This window comes from Moschus berezovskii, chromosome 28 (genome assembly GCF_049115385.1).
Source record: "Moschus berezovskii isolate FMDL1 chromosome 28, NW_MosBer_1.0, whole genome shotgun sequence".
Classification (NCBI taxonomy): Eukaryota; Metazoa; Chordata; class Mammalia; order Artiodactyla; family Moschidae; genus Moschus; species Moschus berezovskii.
In genome coordinates, this window is record NC_142487.1 from 18,929,352 (window position 1) to 18,945,272 (window position 15,921).

A 15,921-nucleotide genomic window follows, 5' to 3' on the forward strand; every position below is an offset into this window, starting at 1 on the left:
CCTCCCTCCCTTCTGCTCCATCTCTGCTCTGCGGTCCCAGTTGAGGCCTCCATTTGGCTCCCCCTGGAGGAGTCTATTACCTCCTCAATGTTCTGCTTCTTCTTGCCCACCTCCCCTTAAACTCACACAGCTGCCTAAGTGGCCCATTCAAAACCCCTGTCTCTCCCTCCCTTTAATCAACTCTTTGGTGGCTCCCACTGTCCTTCCCTCCTCTGGCCCTGCCTCCTCCGCAGCATCATCTCTTGCCCACCTCTCATCCCGTCCCCTGCTCCGGCAATTCTGAATTGCTCGAGCTATGTGTTTCTTGGGCTTCCCAGGTGGTGCTAGTGGTAAAGAACTGCATGCATGCTATTTCTCATCTTTTGTTTCCTCTGCCTGGAAAATCTTTCCTCCTCCATGGCCCCTTGGAGCTAATTTACTCATTTAAAACTCAGGGAAAAAACAAACAGACAGACCAGCTCAGGGCAGATGCCTCCCCGCAAAACCCTTCCCCAGGACTCAGATAGAAGATGCTCGAGTCGTGAGGCATGACAAGTGGCGAGGCAGGCAGAGAGGTATCTCCACCCCCCAGTCACTGGTCCCCAGGCTGCTCCACCCCCACTGTCAGGGCCAGAGCCACCACTGGACTCCCTGGGGGCCCAGTCCTGCTGAGGTAGGAGACGGACAGGCCTGAGGCTGAGTAACTGCTGATGCTTCAAGATGGGATACCAGCAGGAGCACTGGTTCTTGTGGATTTCCCCACCCGACACATGTGCAGAGAAGCCCTCAGTCTAGGGGAAGTTCCAAAAGGAGGGGAAGATGCCAACTGGAAGCCATCTTGGCTGACAGATGCACACTCACACCAGGGCCAAATGTGGAGATGACTGTCTAGAGAAAAACCCAAAAAACTGCCCCTTTATAAACAGCCTAAGCCACCCTTATTAAAGGCAACTCACTCCAAGCTCACTTGTGTTCTCTTCCACATGTAGTTTGATTTTTTTCCACATGCACTTCACTTCTTCCACACGTACTTTGTTTCTAATAAATGCTTTTATCATTTTCATAATTTTAGTCTCTTTGCTGAATTCTTTCTTCAAAGAGGACAAGAGCTTGGGCTCCTGTCCACATCCCACTCTGCCTGTCCCCCAGCATCCCAGCTTTTCCAGGTCTTGTTCCTCTACCTTCTTGTCAAAGCGGATTCTCCTGTGAGATTTTCTATGTACACCTCTCCCTTACCAACAACATTCAACCTCCAGACTCTAGAGTTTCTCCCTCACACACACGTATTAAATCTGAACAGTTCTCCAAAACAATCTAGAAGTCTATTAATAGCCTCTCTTCTCACTGGTCCCTGCCTCCCTCAATCTCTTACTCTCTTTGTAGTCAAACTGACCTTTTTGGAATGGAAATCTGATCTTGTCAACCCGCTATTAAAAAACTGTTGGCTGGTTGATCTTTGTTTTTAAATAGTAATTTTGTCTTTAAAAATTTAAAGGCTAAATTATTGAACTTCAAAGTCCTGCAAATCATCTTGGTATCAACCAAACAGTCCTCCTTCAAAGTCTCCTTCTGCTGGGTCATCAGACACCCTGACTACTCTTTTTTCACTTCGCCCATTTTCTACTCCGCTTCAGGCCACAGCATAAATGTTTATTTCCCCAGGAAAGCCTTCACCGATTCTCCTTCATTTTAGGGGTGGGGCCCACACTGTGTGGCATGAGGGAGCTTAGTTTCCCAGCCAGGCCCAGAACCTGTGCCCCCTGCATTGGGAGCACAGAGTCAAACGCTGGACCATTAGGGAAGTCCCCTCACGGATTTCTAAGCCAGTTTACCTCCCCATCTTAAACACTCTCTGGCACTTTGTGCCTCTCTCTTTGGAGAAAACATCTCAATTATAAAATTGTGTGACTTGTTTAATGTCTGTTTCTCCCACTTCGCAGACGGCAAGCTCCAGAGAGGCAAGGGCTAGGCTTGCCTTGCAGTCTTAGTGCCCGACGTGATAACCAGCACATAGTAGGTCCTTGCTATGGTTTGTTTCTTGCTACGGTTTGCTGAATGTCAATTAACATTTGAATTAAAATTAGTGTTTTCCTTTAATTTAATCTCTATTTGAGAGGATGGATGTTCATTAAACTTATTGTGGTAATCGTTTCATGATGTATGTATGTCCAGCCCTTATGCTGAACACCTTGAACTGATGCAACGCTGTATGTCAATTATATCTCAGAACACTGGAATAAAAAATAATATGACACAGTTAAATGAAATGAATGTTTCCTCACCCTTATCCCAGATGGGTTAGGTGTGTCCTCTGTGTCCCCATCATACATGGTTCTTGTTCAGTTGCTCAGTCATCTCCGACTCTTGGTGACTCCATGGACTGCAGCACACCAGGCTTCCTTGTCCTTCACTGTCTCCCTTAGCTTGCTCAGACTCGTGTCCATTGAGTCAGTGATGCCATCCAACCATCTCATCCTCTGGTGTCCCCTTTTCCTCCTGCCCTCAATCTTTCCCAGCATCAGGATTTTTTCTAGTCCGTGGGATCGCAGAGAGTCAGATGTGACTTAGCGACTGAGCACGCATGCAGGCACTCAAGAAAAATGTTTACTGAATGAATGGAGCCTCTTGAGGGGAAAAGAACAGGATCAAAAGTGGGAATTCATCGTAGGACCCAGATCTGTGCATCATCTCAATGGTTTACATTTAAGATTGAAGTTTGGGGATCAACGTTTATTGAGGGGCAGGAGGGAGAGGAGATAGCAAAGGCAAGGCCAGAGATCCAGAGGATTACTGTGCCAGGGATGTTAAAAAAAAAAAAAAAGTTTCAAGAAGGAAAGACAATTTCACTGGTTCATATTTTGCTGAAAGAATAAGGAAGTTGAGGACTAGAAAAAAGGCGGGGGGTTGAATTCCTCTAGAAGGAGGAAGTTCTGCACAGTTTCTAAAAAACATTGTGGAAATGGAAGCCAGATTTATGAAAAAGAAGAAGGGAATGGTTTCCCAGGAGAGAGCAGAGATGTGGGCTGTTTCTTGAAAGGGCTTGGCAGCCTGGAGACGAGTCCAGCTCCCCTATTTGGATAAAGTAAAAGGAGCTCCAGAATACTCCTTCTCATGTTTTCTTCTCACGTCTCCTTTCTGCCCTTAGAAGTACAGAATGGGGTGAGTTCATGACAGAGAGTTCAATTTCCCATTTCTTGCTGTTAGCATAGTGTTTATTAAATGCTATTTTCACCGCTGGCATAAAATGACATTCTCGTCCTTCCCCAGACTTACATAAGGACTCTGGTTACTTTTCACGTCTATTCAGAAATTGTGAATGAAATCTAAAAACATAGTCTTTTTTTCTTCCACGAAAGGTGCTAACATACATTTTTCTACCAAGAAAAAAAAATTGAAAATGCTTTTTAAAAATATCTTCATGGACTCTTTAAAAAAGGTATTCTAGAGCAATTTTACTCCAAGAGTAAGAATGTCGAGAATAAATTACTTTCTTAACATGTCTAACAGTATGTGCCTCTGGCAGCAGGGAGAGACGTGAACAAATGCCTCTTAAGAAGGATCAGAAGTTGACTAACAGGAGTTTTCTAAATCACACACCTTGGAGGCTAGGAAATCTAGCCAAGTTTCAACCTGAAAGCAACCTCTGCAACACTAGCCAGGTAAATCTGCCTGAGTCATAAGGCTGCAACACCAGAGTGAGGGAAAGCCCAGGCAACACTGTCCCAAGCAATGCTCAACAGGTTAAAATGGAGGGAAATTTATGGAAAGTCAACGCAAGTTTTTTGACAGAGAATGTCTCAACATAACCGTGAAATTGGAGCTCTGATGAAAGAAATTGCTACAGGAGACTGTTTTCCAGTGGCGAGCGTTGAACTCATAAATTGCCAACAGGTGGAACAAGATTCTTAGCTGAACTCAGACAAAAACAGCCTACTACAGGGAGTACGTGAACTCGGACTGAGAAAAGTTTATTCATTTTCAGTAAACGCTGCCTGGAATTTAGCATTCTCTCCCATTATGGATGCAGGTAGCAAACTGCTGGGATTATAGAAACCATGAGTCCAGCCATGGCAGGTACTATGTAGTGATTTACACTCGTCCTTCCTAGTTTTTCAGCCGATCACTAGATTTCTGTTTAACGCAGTATAAAGCAGCATGTGTATCATTATGCCAGAAATTTGAGATTTAAAATGTTTTGTAGCTTTATTTCATTATAATTAGATCTTCAGTGACTCCATGTATTTTATTTTATACACTAAAAAAAAAATTCAGAGTAGTCTGTAAACTTCACCAGACTCTCAATGCTGACCATTACATACAAAAGATTAAGTGCCCTGGTCTGGTACTTTATGAATAAAGCTTATGGTTCATCATTTCTAGTTGAGGCACAAAGATATGAACAAGATTTATACCATTTGGTGCCTTAAATAAGTTAGAATCCAGATATAATTTTTGCAAGGTTGTGTTGTTTCGGACTAATCATTTACTCCATGTTGTTCTGTGCAACTTAATTTTGGTTCAAGTGTAATAAAGGAAAAATGTTCTACCTCCCTTTGGATGCCTGTTAAAGCAGAATGCTCCCAATTAATTGCTGGAGCTGGTGTAGACCCTGACATGAGCCATCAGAATGGAATCAAATCTCCAGAGAGGTCCTGGGTTCCCCCAGACATTCCTAAGGCAATGAATGGCTGTGGAAAGAACATCTAGGATTCCCAGCCCAGGAGTGCAGCTTGGTGCTAAGGTGATTCATTCTGGGGAGCATTTCAGAATGCTAGTAAGTCTAAGGTCAAAGAGCACTGGAGGAGAGGCAACTAGGTTTCCTTTGTGGTTAGACCACATCTTGTTGATGTAAAAAAAGGTGAAATATCCAACTTAACGATGTCAGAGCTGTTTTAGGTTCCTGATATTCCACGTACTGAGCACTCACCATTTATTGCTCAGTAGGAAAACATACTGGATAGTCAAACTCTGTGAATTCAGGTTCTGTAATTACCCTCTTGGCCAGAGAAATCTGAAGCACTTTATAGAAATATGTCCCTGTACTGCCCCCAAGAGATAGAACCGCAGAGCTAGCTTTTCATCCCATGTAGTCAGAGAAGCACGAAGCCTGCCTGGTCTATTAAGGACCTGTATACAGAGTTATACTCAAGATACCAGGAACACTACTTGGATAATCAAGGCAAACATTCCTAAGATTTTGTTCCTAAACATCACTCAGAGACTTTGCATGGGTCCTATTCAGTGCTAACATTTCACCTGGTGCCTAGCTCATAATTACACATCTGGAGAAATAACTAAAAAATTTCACTGCTCATGATTTAAGCATTATAAATCCTCACTATGAGAGGGAAAGAATAATTGTGTTTTCCCTCGCTCAGGAAATTTTTGAAGGTATACAAAGTAACACAGGCTTATTATTCTATGCTTAGAAACAATAGAAAAGCTATGATAAACCTGGGCTTCCCAGGTGGCACTAGAGTAAAGAACTCACCTGCCAATGAAGAAGATGTAAGAGATGCCGGTTTGATCCCAGGTGGGGGTAGAGCCCCTGGAGGAGGGCATGGCAACCCACTCCAGTATTCTTTGCCTGGAGAATCCCATGTTCAGAGGAACCTGGCAGGCTACAGTCCATAGAATTGCAAAGAGTCGACGTGTCTGAAGCAACTTAGCTCACATACGTTCATGACAAACCTAGACGGTGTATTAAAAAGCAGAGACATCTCTTTGCCAACAAAGATCCATATAGTCAAAGATATGGTTTTTCCAGTAGTCATGTATGGATGTGAAAGGTGGACCATAAAGAAAACTGAGCATCAAAGAATTGATGTTTTCAAATTGTGGTACTGGAGAAGAATCTTGAGAGTCCCTTGTATTGCAAGGAGTTCAAATCAGTCAATCCTAAAGGAAATCAACCCTGAATATTCATTTGGAAGGTCTGATGCTGGAGCTGAAGCTCCAATACTTTGGTCACCTGATGCCAAGAGCCAACTCATCAGAAAAGACCCTGATGATGGGAAAGATTGAAGGCAAAAGAACGGGTTGGCAGAGGATGAGATGGTTAGATAGCATTACCGACTCAATGAAAGTGAATTTGAGCAAACTCCAGGAGATAGTGAAGGACAGAGGAGCCTAGCATGCTACAGTCTGTGAGGTTACTAAGACCCCCCATTCACAGCAACATGAGTTCACAGAATCTAGGACTTCAGGAGTCTTCTGTGCTTCTCAAGTGCCAATGTGCGTGGAACCACCTGAACCTGTTCTAACAAGCTCCCAGGTGACACCAAAGTTGCTATTCCTGGAGTCCTCCCTTAAGGGTTTATAGACAATGATGGTTCCAGGACTAGGATTTAGAATAAGTGACACCAAGCAGCCAGTTCAGGAAGATCTTAGGGGCAGCCTTAGCAAGACCGAATCACTTTGGGTCACTCAGAGGGTATTTTCGCAATGACAATGACAGTGGTAAATTTTTGCCTTACTCACTCCAGGTTTCTTGAAAGTCCTAGAGAAAAATCAATTGTGATGTAATATCATCCATAAGCATCAAAATGCCTGGGGGTAAAGGTTCTTCTATTATTAATAAGCCTATGATATTAACCTCTCTGTTCTTCACAAAGATTTCCAGAACTTTCCTTAAGATATTTTGGTAATGAAGACATTGCTTATTATGGTGTTGCTGCTGCTACTGCTGCTAAGTCACTTCAGTCGTGTCCGACTCTGTGTGACCCCACAGATGGCAGCCCACCAGGCTCCACCATTCCTGGGATTCTCCAGGCAAGAACACTGGAGTGGGTTGCCATTTCCTTCTCCAATGTGTGAAAGTGAAAAGTGGAAGTGAACTCGCTCAGTCATGTCTGACTTGTAGCGACCCCATGGACTGCAGCCCACCAGGCTCCTCCGTCCATGGGATTTTCTAGGCAAGAGTACTGGAGTGGCTTGCCATTGCCTTCTCCGATTATGGTGTTAGTTGACTTTTTCAGACAGTCTGCAAAGTTAGATTTATTTTAATTATGTAAGGAGTTGTTAGCACTTTTTTGGAGGTAATTATCATCGTTAGCGTGTCATTGTATTTGGGGAATAACAAAAACATTATTGTTTCTTAATGATAGTATTTACCTTCACCAAATGTTTTTATGTCTCACTCCCAGACTGGCTAACAGGTTTGTTGCTACAGTGTCTAACACAAACATCTTTTGTGTTATACTGTTTACTTTATCTTGTATTTTTAAAGAGTTTGCATTTTTAATAACCCTGATTTATTGAAGGATAACTCCCAGTGCCACAGTCAGCTTTCATTATTAATACTTCCTATTCTAAGGCACATAGAGTTGTGTAAATCTAAATATAGTGATTAGGACAGTCTGTTTTTGCTACAGATAATGTGCCAACATAAAACCAATGATCCTGCTCATGTACATTCTCATTACAAAGAGACTGACCTTCCATAATTCTCTGGAACCTCAATAATATGGATTTCCCTTTGGAAACATGGGCTTCCCTGGTGGCTCAGACCGGAAAGAATCTGCCTGCAATGAGGGAGACCCAGGCTCAATCCCTGGGTTGGGAAGGTCCCCTGCAGAAGGAAATGGCAACCCACTCCAGTACTCCTGCCTGGAGAATTCCATGGACAGAGGAGCCTGACGGGCCACAGTCCATGGGGTCGCAAAGAGTCAGACACGACTGAGTGGCTAACACTAACGCTATGGAAACACACTGTGGTACTGGGATGAAGTCAAGCTGCTCTAGAGAATGCCCTGGCAGTCCAGGGTTAGGACTCGGTGCTTTCATTGCTGGGGCCTGGGTTCATCCCCGGTTGGGGAATAAGCTGCTTGGCGTGGCCTAAAAATAAGTAAGTAAATCAAGCTGCTCTATTTCCATGGCATGTTTGTTTTTCCAAGCATTTTTCATTGATTTGGAGAAAGTGGCAAATGTGTATCTATCTTGAGACAACTGGCTACACACCTCCTTAAACTCTGCCTAAGGAAGAGCTTTACAGGAAAGTCATGTAGCTAGGTGTTCACCAGCAGCCTGCCCCTTTACAGCTCCTCCCACTTCACAGGTGAACCAGGCAAACCAAAGGCAAACCCAGAGATCCCAACCTCTATTCCCAACAGCGCTGCTGCTAAGTCACTTCAGTCGTGTCCGACTCTATGTGACCCCATAGAAGGAAGCCCACCAGGCTCCCCCGTCCCTGGGACTCTCCAGGCAAGAACACCAAGCGGGCTGCCATTTCCTTCTCCAATGTGTGAAAGTGAAAAGTGAAAATGAAGTCGCTCAGTCGTGTCCAACCCTTAGCGACCCCATGGACTGCAGCCTACCAGGCTCCTCCATCCGTGGGATTTTCTAGGCAAGAGTACTGGAGTGGCTTGCCATTGCCTTCTCCATCCCAACAGCGCAGGACTCACATAAACGAATCCCCACCCATGTCCTTCTCTTTGTTCAGTGACCTAACCCAATAACCTATTTATTCCTCCTTGTTTCCTGTTGATTTGGGCCTTGGCACCTTGTTTTACCTGATCATCTGTTTTGTAATTTATCCTTCCATGAAAAGCTTGTCTTTCCAGGCTCAGCATTTCTTCTATTTTCTGCATGACTACTTCTTTTTTGGCTGCTCTGCAAATCTGGTGAGATCTCATTTCCCCTACCAGGGACTGAACCCAGGCCAAGGAAGTAAAAGCATGGAATCTTAACTGCTCGGCCATCAGGGAACTTCCCTGCATGGCTATTTTGACAACCCACAAGGCCTGGTGAGTCACATTCTGGGCAGCAAGAACGGTCCCTTCCTTTTTCTTAGCGTGTCTACTGGAGGACAAGGAAAAGCCTAGAAAAAAGGTATTAGATCCACAACAGAATTTCCACAGGGAATGTCTGCTCCAAAAGAAACAACAATGCATAATGCAAATAGTTTATTTTATGATCCCCCAGAGAAGGGAATGGCTACCCTGGAAAATTCCACAGACAGATGAGCCTGGTGGGATACAATCTATGGGGTCACAAAGAGTCAGGCAGAACTGAACGACTAACACTTTCACTTTCATTTTTTCAAACATGTATTTATTGGAGTGGATATAAAATTCGTGCAGTAAGGTAAGTTATGTCATTCAAATCTGATAAATGTTTATACATGTATACACTTGTGTAGCTCCTGTCCAGACTGTGATAAAGAATGTTCCCTCGTGTCTCTTTCAGCCAACCCCCCTTAAACCTGTTTTACTGACTTCTGTCATCAAAAATTTCTCCTTAAGGAATTCCCTGCAAGTCCAGTGGTTAGGACTCCACACTGTTCCCACTGTAGGCCCGGGTCTGATCCACAATTGGGGAACTAAGATCCCATAAGCTGCACTGTGTAGCCAAAAAGATTTAAAAAAAATTCTCCTTAAAAGCTAATTTCTTATAACTCATTCAATCAGTCATTTCTGTGCTCATAGCACCAAGTGTCACAATTGTCTCTCACCCACACTAAGTCTAGCTTTTTGAGGATTATAATAAGCAGTATTAAAGTAAAAAATTATTTGCTTATTCCCAGCAAAATAGAAATTAAGAACTACACACAGCCTTTCCCTAATTTCCTGTTCCATAAAGAAGGATTGCACTTTGGGATGATACAAATGGATGAAGTGCTTGGAGCCAGCTGTGTTTCAGAATCTAGAAACTTTCAGTTCAGTTCAGTCGCTAAGTCGTGTCCGACTCTCCGCGACCCCGTGAATCACAGCACGCCAGGCCTCCCTATCCATCACCAACTCCTTTGGGATTTAGGAAAACATTCCAAGGAGCATACACTCTATGTTTTATAATGTCCTCAGTGGGATCTGAGGTAGTGCCGTAAAAATATTCATATTACTGAAGAGAAATATATGAATACTTACATCATGTTGGGGAAACAAAGACTATAGACAGATGTGACAATTTCTTATTTGTCATCAAATAAATTCTGACACCACCAAAGTGACAGAATCCCCCCAGAAGGGGAAAAAACATTTTGGGTTCTAGAATTATGGATAAGAGTTAGTGAACTTGTATGTAATATATTAAACTTCTCTGCTTAAATCAAGATTCACTCTTATGTTGCATCCTCCACCAAGCCTTCTAGGTAACATACGTTGAAGAAATAATTACTTCTGGGAGTACCTTTCTGTTTGCCAGATGAGATGCTACCTGATTCATGAATAAAGCCAATTAGATCTTCTAATTTACTCAGTTAAATTTTGGGTTTTTAGCAGATTGGAGACAGTGATGGGCTCCAAAGTGAATTTCCAAAGGCCTTTGGAGACAAGCAAGGAGAAACACATGAATGGCACCCAAGAACTCTGAGTTCACTGTCTTTTTCACCATTCGTGAGAGGTTGAATGAAAACGTATTTCCTAGAATAGAGGAAGCCGGTCAGCAGTGGGGGGCGAGAGGTTGTGCGCAGGGTGCAATGGTTACCCTCAGAAGCTTCTCATACTAGCAGCCTCTCTCTCCCATCAAACTAAGTCAGGCTTGTATGCATGACCTCTGCCTGATGACATGGACACATGCAAGAGATCTCATGCTTGACGATGCCTGCTCCAGAGCTATATTGGGCTTCCCTAGTAGCTCAGACAGTGAAGCATCTGCCCTCAATGCAGGAGACCCAGGTTCGATCCTTGGTTCAGGACGATCCCCTGGAGAAGGAAATGGCAACCCACTCCAGTCTTCTTGCCTGGAGAATTCCATGGACAGAGGAGCCTGGCAGGCTACTGTCCATGGGGTCGCAGAGAGTTGGACACAACTAAGCAACTAACACACATGCACAAGTGCGCGCACACACAAACACAGAGCTATATTACACAATTTCATCTAATCTGATTTAGGTGATACGATGGTAATGTTGATGAAAATAATCAATTAACAATCTATGAGAAGAACAAAAAGGAACTTCATCTGAGCCAAGCTGAAGACTATAGCCCAGAGACAGACTTGAGAGGCACTTGAGCTGTGTTCTGCCAGACTACAAAATGGGGGAGGCTTATAAAAGGCAAAGCCCACAAAACTGATAAGTTGTTTGTCAACAGTTAGGATTGGAGCTGGCAAAAGTTTAGTTTGCTTATTCTGCGAGGATTGGTTGGGTTCAAAATGGGGACAAAGTTATGGGGCAGGCGTTGAGACCATAAAGCTGCAGTTGGGAGCTGCTCGCAGCCCCTGTTTTGAGAAAGGCTGGTGGTGTCTCTGATTAAAGTTCCAAAAACTCAGGCTCTCAGTGAGGCAGGAGCACGTCTGAAGCCACACCCACAGTGGCCATCAGACTTTGTTTTGAATACCTGAACCACAATTATCCCATTTTGATTTTTCAAATGCATTGCTTCCTTTCATGGCTAAAGCATATGTGCAATGCACATTTAATAGGCCACAAAATAGGCTGTTCTAGGTAGCATAAGGTTTAAATTAAATCAAGTTTAAGACTAAATGACTTTCTCATACCTCAGTGTGAACATTTCTTCCGTCAGTAACAAAAAGGAAATATTTTTAAAAAGCTCTTCATTGTGTTTAGATCAATGTGGGAGCACTTTTGTTTAAATTTACTATAAAAGTCTTCATAAGGGAAGTCAAATTATAATTGCCATTGCAGAAACAAAGACTGCTGGGATTTTATATTTTGGAAAACCTAGAGAAGCAGGATAAGAATTTTAAAATGTTCATTTTGAGTTAACATCTCAACATTTCAATTTATGAGGTTATAAATGCAATTAATGAAATAAAAGAAGTAATCACTTCTATTGAACTACTACAATGCTTTGAACTTATTCTTTACATATTGCCTTTAAATTTTTCTATAAGGAAATGTTCAATTACACACAAAAGTAGAGGATACAGTATAATAAGCCCCCTTAAAGACAGGACTCAGTCTTAACAAAATGGTGACATTTTGTTAATCTTGTTTCATCTATCACCATTTTTCTCCCTAGAACAATGTAAAGGAAACTCATGACATCATGATTATGTTATTTTCCTGTAAATACATGCTTAACAACAAACTTCTCTTTGAATTCACCCATGTGAAAAATGCTTTATCTCCATATTATAAGGTAGACTCATTGAGGGCAAGCAGTGTATCTTTTTCATTCCTGTTTCCCAATTAGCTCAGAAGAAACGTTTTAAGTTTAATTAATTAATTTTATTTTTTGGCTGCACCAGGTCTTCAATGATGCTCTCAGGCTTTCTCTAGTTGCGGTGAGCAGGGCCTACCCTCTAGGTGCAGTGTGCAGGCTTCTCATTGCGGAGGCTTCTCTTGTTGCAGAACACGGGCTCCAGAGCCTGCAGGCTTCAGTATGTGATGAGCAGGTCTAGTTGCCTTGAGGCATGTGGTATCTTCCTGGACCAGGGATCGAACACATGTCCCCTGAATTGGCAGGTGGATTCCCAACCACTGGACCAACAAGGAAGTCCTCACCAGAAACTTGTTTATACACACAAAATAAACTACACTCTGAGGATTGCTTAATAAACGCATGGCCTCAGACAGTGGTTCTTAAACTTGAGTATGTATCCAAATCAACAGAAGGACCTGGCAAAACACAGATTGCTGGTCTCCAACCACAGAGTTTCAGCTTCAGTTGGGTCTAGGGTGGGGCTTGACTATCTGCATATCTAACAAGTTCCCAGGTGATGTATGACCATCCAGAACCACGCTTTGAGAACTCTTTCATTAGAACAAAGAAGACATCAATAGTCTAAACCTGCCCACTAATTATTCAAATATTAATCATATGTGAGGACTTAGGAGGAATACAGGGAGAGAGGATTTTTATCAATCCCCACTTTCATGAAGCTTATATTGGATGAAAATTACTTTAAAAAGAAATACATGCATGAGAACTACTAAGAAACACAGGAGCTGAAGTCTCCCATCAGAAGATTTTTATGTAATTGGTATAGTGGCGGCAAAGCATTTTTTGTTTTTAAGCTCGAAGGTAATTCCGATGTGTATTTACATACTATTACACCAGGGCTCCCTAGTGGCTCAGAGGTTAAAGCGTCTGCCTGTAATGCGGGAGATCTGGGTTCTATCCTTCGGTTGGGAAGATCCCCTGGAGAAAGAAATGGCAACCCACTCCAGTATTCTTGCCTGGAGAATCCTATGGACGGAGGAGCCTGGTGGGCTACAGCCCACAGGGTCGCAAAGAGTCGGACACGACTGAGCAACTTAACTTTACACTACGGCTCAGGCTTCCCCGGTGACTCAGTGGTAAAAAACCCCCACCTGCAATGCAGGAGATGCAGGTTTGATCCCTGGTTGGGAAGATCCCCAGGAGGAGGGCATGGCAACCCAGTATTCTTGCCTGGAGAATCCAATGGACAGAGGAGCCTGGCGAGCTATGGTCCATAAGGTCACAAAGAGGCGGACACGACTGAAGAGACTGAACATGCATGCATGCACACCAGGACTCACTGAAGAGATTAGAGTTTGAGTTATGAAAGAGATTTTAATAGTTTAAGTGGGGAGAGCCTTCCCATTTTCCAGGCTGGTGGTGGGGGTGCCATTAGTTCCAGATGCTCTTTCTGGTCTTCCCAAGACAGTGAACTTCACATAAAAATACTCACAGGTATTCAGAGTGTACACAGCATAATTTGTTTCTCTCTTCCACTTATTAGTGGTACCCTTGTAAAATGGGGATAATAATTATACCTACATCGTAGTATTGAGACAATTAAGTCATTTTAATATATACACAGGGAGACTCAGAGCCATACTTAGCAGGTAAGTGTTCAGTGAATAGCTATTTATTGAGCATCATCTACATGACTGGCAGAGAGCCTGAGTGAGAATGCTTCCCTTGTATCTGTATCCTTTCAACTTTTCAAAGCCCTTGCTTCTTTTTCATCACATTTCCTCCTTTCAAGGGCCTCTGATACAGGAAGGGGGAGTTTAGTTTTGTCCACCTGACAGGAGAAAGATGTTGAGTGATTTTTCAAGAGTGTGATAGAATCGTGTATTCAAACCTCCCAAAGAGTACTCTTTCTTTTGCTATAAATAAGCAAACAAAAACAAAAAAAAAAATTGAACTGAGGAATTTGTCCAACTCCTTTGCAGATATACCTTTCTATATACACATACATGTTCACAGGGATCTCGACCATCTTCTATCATTCCCAGATGATCCATAAATGGGTGTCTAATCTATCAATAATCTATATTCTACTTGGAGTTGTATTTCTCATTCAGCTGTATTTCCAGTCAAGGACTGTCAGCTCCTAACTCCATTTTCTGAAGAGAATTCTACATTTCAGAGAGGTCCTTTCATTCTCTCAAGGAAATTCAGAAAGTGGAAAATGTAAAACAAGTTTGAGTAAAGAAAGTCCTCTTCTGCAACACACCCATGCATACTGAAAGTTAATATAGCAACTAACATGTTCCTTTCATGTCACAGGTACTTGGAGATAGATTACATATATTCTGCTTCTAGATAAGATAATGAAAGCATAGGAAAAGGACAGATGTAATTGGAAAACATGAGTAATCATTAACAGAGACATAAAATCTAAAACCTTCCAAATTTTCTCTGATGGTTTCTATTAGCAAGGACCACCCCAAAAGATACAACTCCTGTAATACAGTGGTTGTTATTCTATAATACACTGTAATATAGTGGTTGTTATTCTGCAACCAGTGGGGAATTTTCTGTATGACTGCAAACAAATACGTGAAAACTCATTCCAACACTTTAAACACAACAATCCTCTTAAGCTTTGAAAAACACTGTGCTCTTTTGAATTCACCTTATTAGCCTCTATCCAACATTCTTGCTTGAACTGAGCTATTTCATCTGTAAGTGATGCTATTTTGATGAGACACTAAGATGTCTCAGTTCAAATTTAAAAGGCTAAGTGCGATCACACACCACATCCCTAGGTCTCCAGAAATAATTTGAGCATACAAACAAATTTCAAGTATAGAATTATTTTTGAATGAATTTAAAGGTTCAGTATCTAATACAGTGCAGCAGCAGCAAAGGTTCAGTATCTAATACAGTAGGTTAGTGGCAAACAAAATCAAAGCAGTAATATTATCATTGTTAATACAGTAATAAAATTTTAGTATTACTACAGTAGTAAAATAGCAACTTTAGATCCAGCAACTTTAGATCTTAATTTGACCTAATGGGAATTATGAGCTATCCTAAAGAAACAAGTATAAAATTAAAATAATAAGATTTCTGTGCATTTTAACAGTAACTGGTAGATGTTATTGTTAGTCCAAACAAAAGAAAACCTCATTTGAGGTGATTTATTCAAGCAGAGGTTTATTTCACAGAATAAGAAATATGGAATAAGAATCAAGGCGGAATGTGGCTCAATAATACTACTGGGGATCCAGGTGCTTTGATCCTGCCAAAATACTTATAGGCCTTCATCTTCTTGCTTTTCATCCTATGGGCCGATAATGGGTGCCAGGACTTCAAACATTTCTGGTAAGAAGTGGGATGTGAAACTAAAGGTACATGCCAATTGAGTCTTTCTTAAAAAGCTTTTCCTTCTTTAAAAAAAGCCTTTTCCAAAGTTCCATCCAACAGCTTCCATATATGTGACTCTAACAGGGTCCCCTTAGACCAGCACTGTCCAGCTGAAATATAATGTCTAAGCCACAAACTGGAGTTGTACATGCAATTTTAAATTTTATGATAGACACGTTAAAGAAGTAAAAAGAAAGAGATGAAATTAATTTAAATAATATATTTCGCATAACCCAAAATATCCAAGATATTATTTTGACATGTGATCAATATTTTTAAAAGTACAATATTTCACCTTTTTTTGGTACTGTTCTGGAACTCAGTGTGTATCTTAGAGTTGCCATATTTCAAATGCTCAATAGCCATATATCACTGTACTGGGAGGAAGCCTCAAACCATTCCCCAAAGTGACTAAGGAGAAGAATTGAATTGGGGTGGACCAGCAAAACAGCACTGTCTGCCTCTTTGACATTAA